Source organism: Halyomorpha halys, unplaced genomic scaffold (genome assembly GCF_000696795.3).
Source record: "Halyomorpha halys isolate HHAL.00 unplaced genomic scaffold, Hhal_1.1 Scaffold429.1, whole genome shotgun sequence".
Lineage (NCBI taxonomy): Eukaryota > Metazoa > Arthropoda > Insecta > Hemiptera > Pentatomidae > Halyomorpha > Halyomorpha halys.
This window is the reverse complement of record NW_027109334.1, coordinates 110,458-121,690: the sequence shown is the minus strand read 5'-3', so window position 1 is coordinate 121,690 and position 11,233 is coordinate 110,458.

Here is an 11,233-nt window from a genome sequence, read left to right as displayed (position 1 = left end):
AATAATCTGTCGGAGAGATAAGAACGGATAATGAGGAATTATGTAGGGAGTAGGAATTTACGGATCTTGTATAGCAGTCCTGGGTCCCAGACCATATCAAAAAAACTCCCGAGCAGTACATTCCGTGCTCCAATGAAGACGAGACATCAACCACACGATGGCATTGCTGGATAGTGGAGTGTGATGTTCGGAAACCAAACTGGTGATCTGGGATTATGTGATTGGAATCTACGATAGGGTACAGGCGTCTTAAGAATCTTCAATTTTAATTTATAAACAATGTATTCTACGTTCTGGCTTTCTTGAGATCTTCAGGAACAAAAATTTCATTTGCATACTCCAAAACAAATACACAGACTTCAACCCCTAAGCTCAGGGGGTGCTATAATCCTACATTCTAAAAATAATACCGAAACATGTAAATATAAAGCTAAAAAAAAAAGTTGAAGAAGAAAAATAAATTAAGAAATAAGAAATAAAGAGTGTCGACGACCAAATACATTTTACGCCGTTAAACAAGAAAGAACGAACGAATGTAGTATACTGTTGGTATAGTATAGTGTTGATGAGATAGTTTTAATTAAATGAATTGATAATAAAAGATTTAGATAATAAAAGTTAAATAAATATATTAAATAAGGCTTGTGTATAATAGCCCGTTACTATTTTAGAAATCGTATGTAAGCCTGAGAAATTGAAAATTGAGTTTATTGACAATGGCCAGATTGGCTGAAACATTAGAGATATAAAATAAATTAATACAAATGTTGAGGCCCAAAGTATCTAATTTATTATAATTGATAAATAAAATTATTTCATTCCAGAGACATCTCGAAAGAATTCAGAACAAGTATATAAAAGTATCATATAAAGCGATGGTTGATGTGTTTTTGAATTATGCGTTTCTTCTTATTATTTTTTTTTAATTATTCAAATATAATAGTGATTTTTTTAGTTTCAAAGTATTACAGCTTAAGTAACGACATATTAGCAATGTCTAGTGGATTAAAGAAAAAGTGGTCAATTGGACAAAGTGGTGACCGGACTTTAAAATGCCCTTCTTTTGGGCGCCAAATTTCCTTTTTTTAGGTAATGTTAATACACCCCTTACTAATTGAGTCGTACAGGGAGCTATTGTAAAGGAGAAAAATAAAAGTAAGAAATGGACGAGATGGTGTAGCGAGCCCTGACAAAGCTTTCCAATCTTTGGCCGACTTTTACTGATGTCGCCGTCGTTTGTATCCTGAGTCTGGATTCGCTAGCCTCAGCCCTACCTCCTCGCCTATTCAATAATGTACAGATTTTTCCGAAAGTGTCTTAGCCACAATAAGACACCGCCTCGAGGTAAATACAGACATTCTACAATATATACATCCTCTATTACTACTACACGAATTTAATGTTTCCGAGATTAAATTAACATTCAACTAGATTCGTATTATTTTGAACAATATTTTAGTCAAATATTCCAGTTGAACTTAAGCTCAAAAATTATTGCAAGCGAAATATTATAGTATTTGGCCCTAATAAACTAAATGGTTTATAAAATAAAACATTAATTTGCATTAAATGACTGTCATAACATATTAATTCGTTTAAGTGGTGTGTTGTAAACCATAACCATTAGGTCATTGACAGTTCTTAAGTGTTTTTTTTTTTTATTGATACTTATTCTAGTAGCTGGTTTGTTGAAATCATTATTAAACCGAACAGGTTGATTACAACCAAATCACTTGACCGAATAAATACTTAATAACATTCATTTAAAGAATTTTAATGATCATTAATTTGTTTTATTAAAACTTCCACATTTTAGGGATTATAGGAAAGACCAATTCGAAAGACCTTTGCTAAGTTTTTTAGTTATGATTTTTTTTTTAGTTATGATAGAAACTAATTTTTTTAATTATTAGCAGATGTATGTTTACAATTACATATTAATAAGGAAATATATGTAATAAACTGATTTTGAAGATTTTGTTGTTTTTTCCTAAAGTTATCCCTATAACATCCCTTAGGACACAAACTTATGAAATAGAATATGAAAAAGAAAGATATTTGACCATAATTGATATAATTTAATAACATTAAATTGCAATACATATGAAGCTAATAAAAGTATATCTTTATAATCGACTTTTTTTACTTTTTTTTTTTTAATTCTGCACAGATTTGGTGCTATTTAGTTATTGATGATTATTCTAGCGTTAACAGAAATACTTAATGATATCGACTGCTTTCACTGTTCATCTACAGTAGCCTCAATTGTCTATTCTGCTTTACAGGCTCAACACAAAGCCTACAGAACGTTGCTTTGTGGATGTGTTTACCCATGAGAAACAAGCTTCTGTCCAAAGGCATGTGCTCAGAAATGTCTAGAAGTGGAAAATGCCAATGAAATATACAAGTCATCATAAAAGAACAATCTTTTGATTATTTATTTATGTTGGCTTTATTGTAAAATACTCACTCTAAATAATTGGTATTATGTGAATTGATTATTATTTGCCAAATAGCCAGTGTATCAGGTACTGACAGAGGTGCCTTAGTCATACTCATAGGCTGTTTGTGGGATACAGTGAGTTTATTACTATGCTTCAACCAGAAAATATATCCCCAAATTAACGTCTGGTACTTATTTTACGATGAAGCGTAGTCAAATCATGGTTTCTTATCTTGCTCACTTGCCTCCTTTGCCCTTGTATTTTAAATTCAATAATTTAAGAAATAATCAACAAACAAAACCAAGATGTCATTTATATTGAAATCAAACTCAATATTGAAAAAATAAAAATAAAATGAACCCATGAAGGATCTGGGGCTCAGTACTTTGTAAAGAACTAGTGTTTCTTGAACAACGGTTGTGCAAGGAGGAGATTTGTTCACGGTTACGCTGAACCGCCAGATTATTTTCCAATTAATGGTTATTTGGAGGCAGGGTAGAAACCCGGGGGCTGCCGAACCCACAGGATTTAATCACGGCTAAAGTAACAGAATACATAATTACCTGCCAAAGCCGAATTCGAACTATTTAAATAGCACAGCTTCTTATTAATTGAGCAACTCCGCTGCACCAAACTCGATATACTGAATAATGAGAACAGAATATTGATCTAAAAAAAACTCAAGATAAAACAGAGAATTTCATTAACCATAATCAATTATATTTATAGGTTCATTAAGATTTTTTTCCACGAAAATTTTAATTATTTTTTTCAAAAAAATCAAAATATCGGGAACTCCTAATGATTTTTTTTTTCATTTCAACCAAGAATTAAACCTTAATAGGAAATGTATATGATTACATGTTTGGTTTTTTAATAATAGATATTACACCACTTACAACTTACATAACCTAGAAAATATTTTCTTAAAATGCAAATATCCTTTAAGAAGCCACGAGCGTAGAACAATTTCCCTAACGGTTTTTAAAAGACTCCGCCAAACCACGGAGGAGAATCTGATTTATAGGTTCATTCTCTTCCGGAGGAGATTGGAAGAAAAAACATCATTAAGTCGCTGAGATTGAGTTTGATCCCCAGCATAAAAGTATCTGTCATAGGTTGTCGATAATATAACAGCTTATATAAGTAATTTTCACCCCTAACAGATTCAATAAACTCTGACACCAAAAAAGGTAGCAACCCCGACCCTCCCTTGAATAGCTATCAACGCAGCGAATCGAAACCTCTTCACGGCCAATCAAAAAATATCCTTCAGAAATAAGCTGTGCAGTAGGTATTATACAGGTGTGCACACTTTGAAATTACCTTCAAGATAGATTTTAAAATTATTTTTGGACTTTTTTATTTTTTAATAATACAAAAATAAACTGCACTAATGAAAAAGAAAAATGAAATAAAGATTAAAAAAATATTACTTATGAAGTAGATTGATGCAAGATAGCCTTGGTGATGGTCAATAAAGTACCAACTTGATGGGTTATTCAAAATTAAAAAAAAATGTGTCGTCAATTGAATCTTGAACACGCAGAACATTAGCAAATATTTGCCTCAACTTTTGACAAATGACTGTATAACTATCATTGCCAATGATATATCACGTTACTCGAACAATATGATTTTGGTACACATTGGACAAGGATGGAAATGAACCTGTCCCTGATTCCAAGTTCACTACCTTTATTTTCTTACTTCTATTTATTCTATCCAGTACTGTTCAACCTCGCCCTAGAAGTTGCCATTAGAAAAATAAGGACAAACCCGGGTGACACCATTTACAATAGGCTCACACAACACATGGCTTAAGCGGATGATGTAGTAATCACAGGGAGAACCAAAACTGCACTGGCCGGTGCAGTAGAAGAATTCAAGAGAGCAGCACAGGATTCAGGACTTAATATAAATAGTGAAAAGACTAAATATATGAAAACTGCTAGACAGACCGGGGAGAGAAGAGATATTGTGGAGGTGGGGAAAAACATATTTCACAGGAGCAGTGCTTTCAAGTACCTGGGAGGAGTTGTGACGGAGAACAATAATTTAGAAGTAGAAATTAAAGGCAGAATGGTACCAGAAACCAGATGTTTCTATGCCCTGAAGAAAACTCTCCGATACAAAAGTCTTTCCAGGAAAGCATAGGTTTTGTTGTACAAAACAATAATTAGGCCAGTGGTAATGTACGGTAGTGACACATGGACTCTAACCAAGGAAAATAGAAGAGCTCTACTGGTTTGGGAGAGAAGAGTCCTAAGAAAAATCTTTGGAGCCGTTAAAGAGGAGCACAGGTGGAGAATCAGAAGCAATGACGAAATAAAGGAATTGTATGGAGAGCCTGTTTTCCTCTGTGTTATTAAGAAAAGCAGGCTAAGATGGTTGGGACATGTGGAAAGGATGGAGCCCTGCAGGCTACCTAAATGGTGGACCAGAAGGAAAAAGATAAAGGGGCAGATCCAGGCACCGGTGGCTAGATGATTTGGAGGACGATTTGAGAGAAATGGGATTTGAAAATTGGAGGAGTCTCGCTGGAGACCGCGAGGCATGGGAAAGAGTGGTGGCAGAGGCCCAGGTCCTACAAGGACTGTAGTGCCCAACATTGAGTGAGTGAGTGAGATTTATTCAATAACTCTTGTGAGTAAATTGTGATTATATCTCATTTTATGCTATCATTCTCAACCTCAACCTCAACAAATGGAGTTAGAAATTCAGACGCTGACATGAAAAAAAAAGGAGTAAAAAAACTACATAAGGGTGGGTCTACTCTAACATTTTCAAATTATTGAGATATTATTTGTATGCCCCCCCCAAAAAAATAAAAAAAAAACCGCTTATCTAGCAAGCTATGGAAATTCATTTATAATAATAAGCAGCTGGATTAGTCGATCTTAAACTCTAACTGATAAAATTAAAAAACGCTGACTTTTGTTCTTTAATACTGATACTATTCTAGATACGTCTCATTTTTTAAAAAATCATTTAGTAAATATAATATAAGGAAAAAACTGTTAGTAGTATGCTAAAGTTGTGAATTTTACAAATACTCTGCAACTAAAATATTTTTTAGTTATCTGGAAAGCCTTCTTCGAAAAGTCTAAAATAGTGGTTTTAAACTTGACTCAAGAAGGAAAGCGATATCATCACCATATCCAAGAGTGTATAATTCAGGGCGGCTTAGCGGGACACCACCGGAGTAGAGATAAAACTCTTCCCTGGGGATTGGTCCTTATCTGTTTAATCCACAAGTCGAAGCGAGTGGTATTGGTACAGGTACAGTATCAATTGGTAAAATTCCTCCTCGCGCTCTTTTTGAAAACATGTATTAGAAAAGACTTTTACCATTTCTAGATATACTTATAATTCTAAACAATATTCAAGTCAGCTTATATATTTTCTTTTCATAAACTATAGAAAAAACGACTTCAACGTTTCACAATTATATAAGGGATGTTTTAATTTCAAGTTTATTAATGGCTAATATGCTATGAATTCCTTATAATTATCTTTTATTTTATTTTACTTATGGATGTACTCACACATTGAGAAGTTATAAACCACTGAATAGTTATGGTGTGTTTCATTAAGTATAACCTATTATTTTAGCCTACAATTATTGTGAAAGATAGCCGAGCGAGGAAGAGTTTAAAAAATTAAGTAAATGAATGGTACTATACACTGGTCATATGTTTCTTAACCGACTATGATTCTATCATGCTTATAAAATAAAAAAGAGGTTTTTGAAGTAGATGGCCAGAGCTGCGATCAAGATGAAAGTAAAATAGTTTATTTATTTGTTTCCAACGTTTTGACCAGAGCTCTGAATTCTGAAGCTCGTTAACAGTTCAACTTTGTGAATGAATAATAAAAAATAATAATTAAAAGAAAAAAACTTTCACTATATCCAAATAACAAACTAAAGTTAATAAGTAAATTTAGTGTTATTAGGTTAAAAATAATTATATAGTATAAAATATTGAAAATATTCATAAAAAAAGAAGTAACCTAATACGGCCAAGTACAAAGAATGCTGATCAATAGATTCTCAAAACTTATATTGGAAGCAAACGACCACACGGACGGCCGAGGAATAAGTGGGAGAAACTCATATCGGATCTGGCAAGGAACAGAGGTGTCAACCTAGACAAAGTCAAGAGGCTGGCCACGGATAGAAAAGGTTTTAAGAAATTGAACAAGGCTGTCCCAACACTGTAAGGAACTGGGTAGGTTCAAAAATAAGTTCTAAGGTTTTACAGTGCTAGTCACTTGTCGCGCATGCGCAGATAATTGATAGTACTATCCACTTTCAAGCAAATCCTGATAGTACGACAATACTGTCACGATGGCAAATGATTTAACAATAGTAGCGACTGCGATAGCTGTCACTATTACTATCACTGTCACTGTGGAATCTTGGTTTAAAAGTTGGCATTGAACTAAGATGCACTTTGTGCCTATTATCACCAAGCTACCTGGCAATGGTTATCCTCCTGGAAAATAGGCTGTCGTTCAGTTTCTTGGCACAAAGCCACCCTCTTTAATACCGACATCTTCATTTATATGACAAATTAGTTTTCGGTTTCGAACATTGTTTTTTTGTTATTCTCGGTGAAAGTCCACAACTATAATATTTTTTTAAAGTAAATAATTGTTTATTTTTCAATAATATACACTAAAGTTGAAAAACAAAATTTTATTGACTGTTAATATCATCTCAGCATTTAATCTAAACCATTATGTGAAAGGTGAACGATATTTGAGTTTCAGCTAAGATAATCTGTGATAAATAATTAATTTTAAAAAATCCAAGGAATAAGTTTTTTTTTTTTTTTAGGACGAAGCCAGGATAAAGAAATTTAATCAGCAAGAAATTTATTACTTTTTTTCCCTCGCAGTACATCCTTCTAGATTGGCTCAATATTAATTTTCTAAATATACATTTTTTCCAATCTTCTAGATATTATGTTTTATTTTGATACCGATTAAATGATCCATGAATATTACGTTAGAAAAATATTTTTAGAGTGTGAAGCTGATAAAGAAACGTGTATAAGAAAACGCAACATGTTGAATTTATTTAGAGTCCTGTATGTGTTATCAATGTCAAGAATTACAGAGGGACTAAAATTAAGTTTCTTTGGAACTAATAAATATTTTAAAAGTTTTAAAGGAGCTGACTAACCATAAGGCATGTTAAAATTATGGCATTTGTAATTGACACAAAAGGTTGACCAATGTATTCTGACTTTTTTTATTAAATTTTGAAAAAAAAAACTAAGTATTATGTATTAACTAATATTTAATTTAAAATGATATATATATATATATACACACACATAATCAGTAAAATTAAATTATAAATAGAACTTAATATTACATAATCTAGTATGCAATTTAAAATATAGAAGTAAAATGTAGATAGATCCTAATAATTACCGTAGGATATACGAAATACATATAATTATGTTCAAGAAATAAAAAATATTAAGGAAATTTTCATAATTTTTTATCTTTAATACACGTTAATATACTTCGGTATGTTTTTTTTTTACTACTTGTCATTAATTTGTTCAATTTAAAAAAAAAAAAAAAAAAAATAATAATACTGTGTGTACTTTAGCATTTAAAGTCCCCAAAAATTGAACAACTAATACATAAGAATCTATGGGCTTTAAGGAAAGGGGTTAGCATAATATGGACCTAGTTAGAGCGAGGAAAGGTTTTGTTTTGTTTTTTTAATCGTAGATGCTTGATTTTATTTTTTATTTTGTTAAGTGAGTAAAAGAAATCTTTTCATGAATAATCATAACGTTAATTTTAGTCGTTCTTTCTTCAAGAAGTTCTTTTTGTGAGAATTGGTCCATCGGACTTATTGAACTTTAAAATATATATTTCCGTTGTTTAAAATTGTTTAAAAAATATTATAAAAAGGAACATATCATTAAAAATAGGATGTTCATGAAACTCATTAGCCAGTTATTGCGTCCAGTGCAAGCCGTGAAATAGTCCTCAGGAACTGTAGATTTTCGAGAGACAAAAATGAGATGCTCTTTGTTAATTTAGATTCTGGTAGGGGAAAAGAAATGTGCTGGCCGTTGAAGACAAAAGGTAGCCGAGCGTGACCCAAATACCAAACAGCCTCAGTTTGATTGTAAAAAATATTATTCCCTTTATTGTCCTACGTCTTTATGTTCCGGTAATGCAATGATAAAATCTCACCGTGGCTCCTCAGTATACTTGCCGGCTAATAGACGTTCAATTTCAGCACAATTTGAAATTCTCTCAGCCGATCTCTTTAAGGGCTTGTAATTGGACCCTATTCTCTTTAATAGAGGTCTCTTACCATGGTTTTTTTGTCATATGATAAGCGAATTTTAGGATTTTTTTAAGTAATAATAATGTTCAGAATATGAATGTTGTTTTGAAATAATTTTAATGCCTAAATTTTATGACGTATTTAACGTGAAGACTTAAACTAACTATTTTTTAATTCTGGATTCAGTTTTCAAAAACGTTCTATTTTAGTAATAAATGCAAGTAGAGTGGTAGAATAGAAAAAGTGTCTTTATTTACAAATTATATATTTAATATTATATTTTCTATCAGTTCGTTGGTGTTCTTCAAGGTAGCATCCTCGGTCCCATCCTCTACACAGCTATCATCCCAACGAATCCTAACACTATCCTCACCACGTATTCCGATGTATGCTCACAGTAAATAATAACCCTTTAATTGCATCCCAAACTTTCCAATCCCATATTACCACGCTCGAAAAATGGTGTCGAAATTGGAGGATAAAAATAATTCCCACCAAATGCCATTAAATCATCTTTACCCTTCCTCGTAATCCTAACTGCCCTATAATATTCTTTAATAATGCTTCCTTAACTCCTGTCAAACATATCCGCTGACTTGGGCTACATTTGGATAAACACCAGACTGAAAAGATAGGAAACCCAATTCTCTACAAAAGACTAATTTAATTGACTACAATAGCCAATCTGGACATACAGAGTTGACCTTTAGGGCTCCACTAAACCATCGATTTCCTCTCGTATCCAATCCCTACAACCCAAAATACATCGTAAAAACCTCAATACTCCTTAATTTGTCACAAATAAAATCATCTGTAAAGACCTTAATGTTCCATGTGCAATCGATCTAAACCGAACCAGATATAAATCCTTCTATTATAAACTCCCTAATCACCGAAACCCACTCCTCTTCCACTCCTAGAAATTCTCCGAGGCGCCTGAAAAGAAGATGGCTACGAGAGTTATTAGAGTGCTACCAATGGGTAGTTTCTCTACATGCTTATATCATATTATTGTAATCTTACATAGAATTTACTGGATGCATTTTTAGGAAAATACAGTTGAAAATATTATTAAATAAAAAATAAAATTATTTATAAAAATAACATGATTTAAAACAAAAACGTTTTATGATTTTCAACAATGTTATTAATATACTAAAATAGTAAAAATAATAAAATATAATATTAATAAATATTTGACCGTATAATTTCAAATATGAAGAAGATGGTCATAGTAGTGGTCAAAAAGAACAAAAATTATATGACGTTTCGCCACACTTTTTAGTTTCATCAGAGCTAAAAAGATACAAAAACAACTAAGAACATTTTTTTTTTTTTAATTTTATTTATTTGTTGATATTTACAACTGTATAAAAAAATACAACCAGTAAATTTGATCATAATGACATATGATATGATACAGGATGTAGAGAAACTACCCAGTAGTAGAACTCTAAAACAGTTTACAATATAAGGTCACGAGGCCATCTTCAAGAACATTTTTAAATATTAAAATAATAAGATACACAAAGGTAAATTAAGGTAGGGTAAATATTATGTAAAAAACAAGTGAAAAGAAAATTTAAGAAGAAATAAAATAGTACTAACATAAAATAAACAATTATAACAATAAAAAAAATTACGTAAACTATACGGTTAAAAAAAAAAAAAAAAAAGTTACTGTTTTCTGTTTTTTTGTTTTATATGCATCTCCTCTACTATGTACTCCTGTACAAGATGAAGAAATTTAATTTGAGTAAAAATAAACTAAAAATATATTCGCAGCTATGTTATAAATGGCTCTAAGAAATCCCTGCCCATCTGTCCCAGCCACGTCACTGAAATTGAAATTCTGCGGAGACTTGCTTTTGAAACTGTATACGCTGAGTACTTGAATGAAAGAGCTAGAACATTGTTGGGACTCCATCAGCAAATTCACAAAATGTATCAACCTTCGAGGAGGATTATAGGAAAGAGGGTGTTGAATGAAATGAAGTTTTAGCGATCTGGATGGAATAACTTAATGGACATATGGGATGTTGAGTTTTCGTTTCTACCGTAATATGAAGCACTGAATATTGCACATAGGTTTTCAATAAATATTACAATGACCGAATAATAGGAGTACAGAACGTTTTGCTCCAGACGGCAAAAAGATATTTAAAAAGTTGAATAGTATATGGTTACAGTGTCAATACGGATTTACTGAAAGGACATCGATATATTTTGTATAAAGGATTTAATATCCATGTATTTTATATCACTTAAAAAAAATAAAGCAGAGCTCTGTAATTGTTTAAACAATTATGGATATTTTAGAAATCAACTTTGAAATTAGTTCTTAAAATCTTTAAATTTAGTTCCCCAGTTGATAATAAAAAATGAAATTATTTTCTTTTTTCCCCAGACCATAAGCACTATGACCTCATGATCGTGAGCAATGTCCCATTACAATGTCAAAACA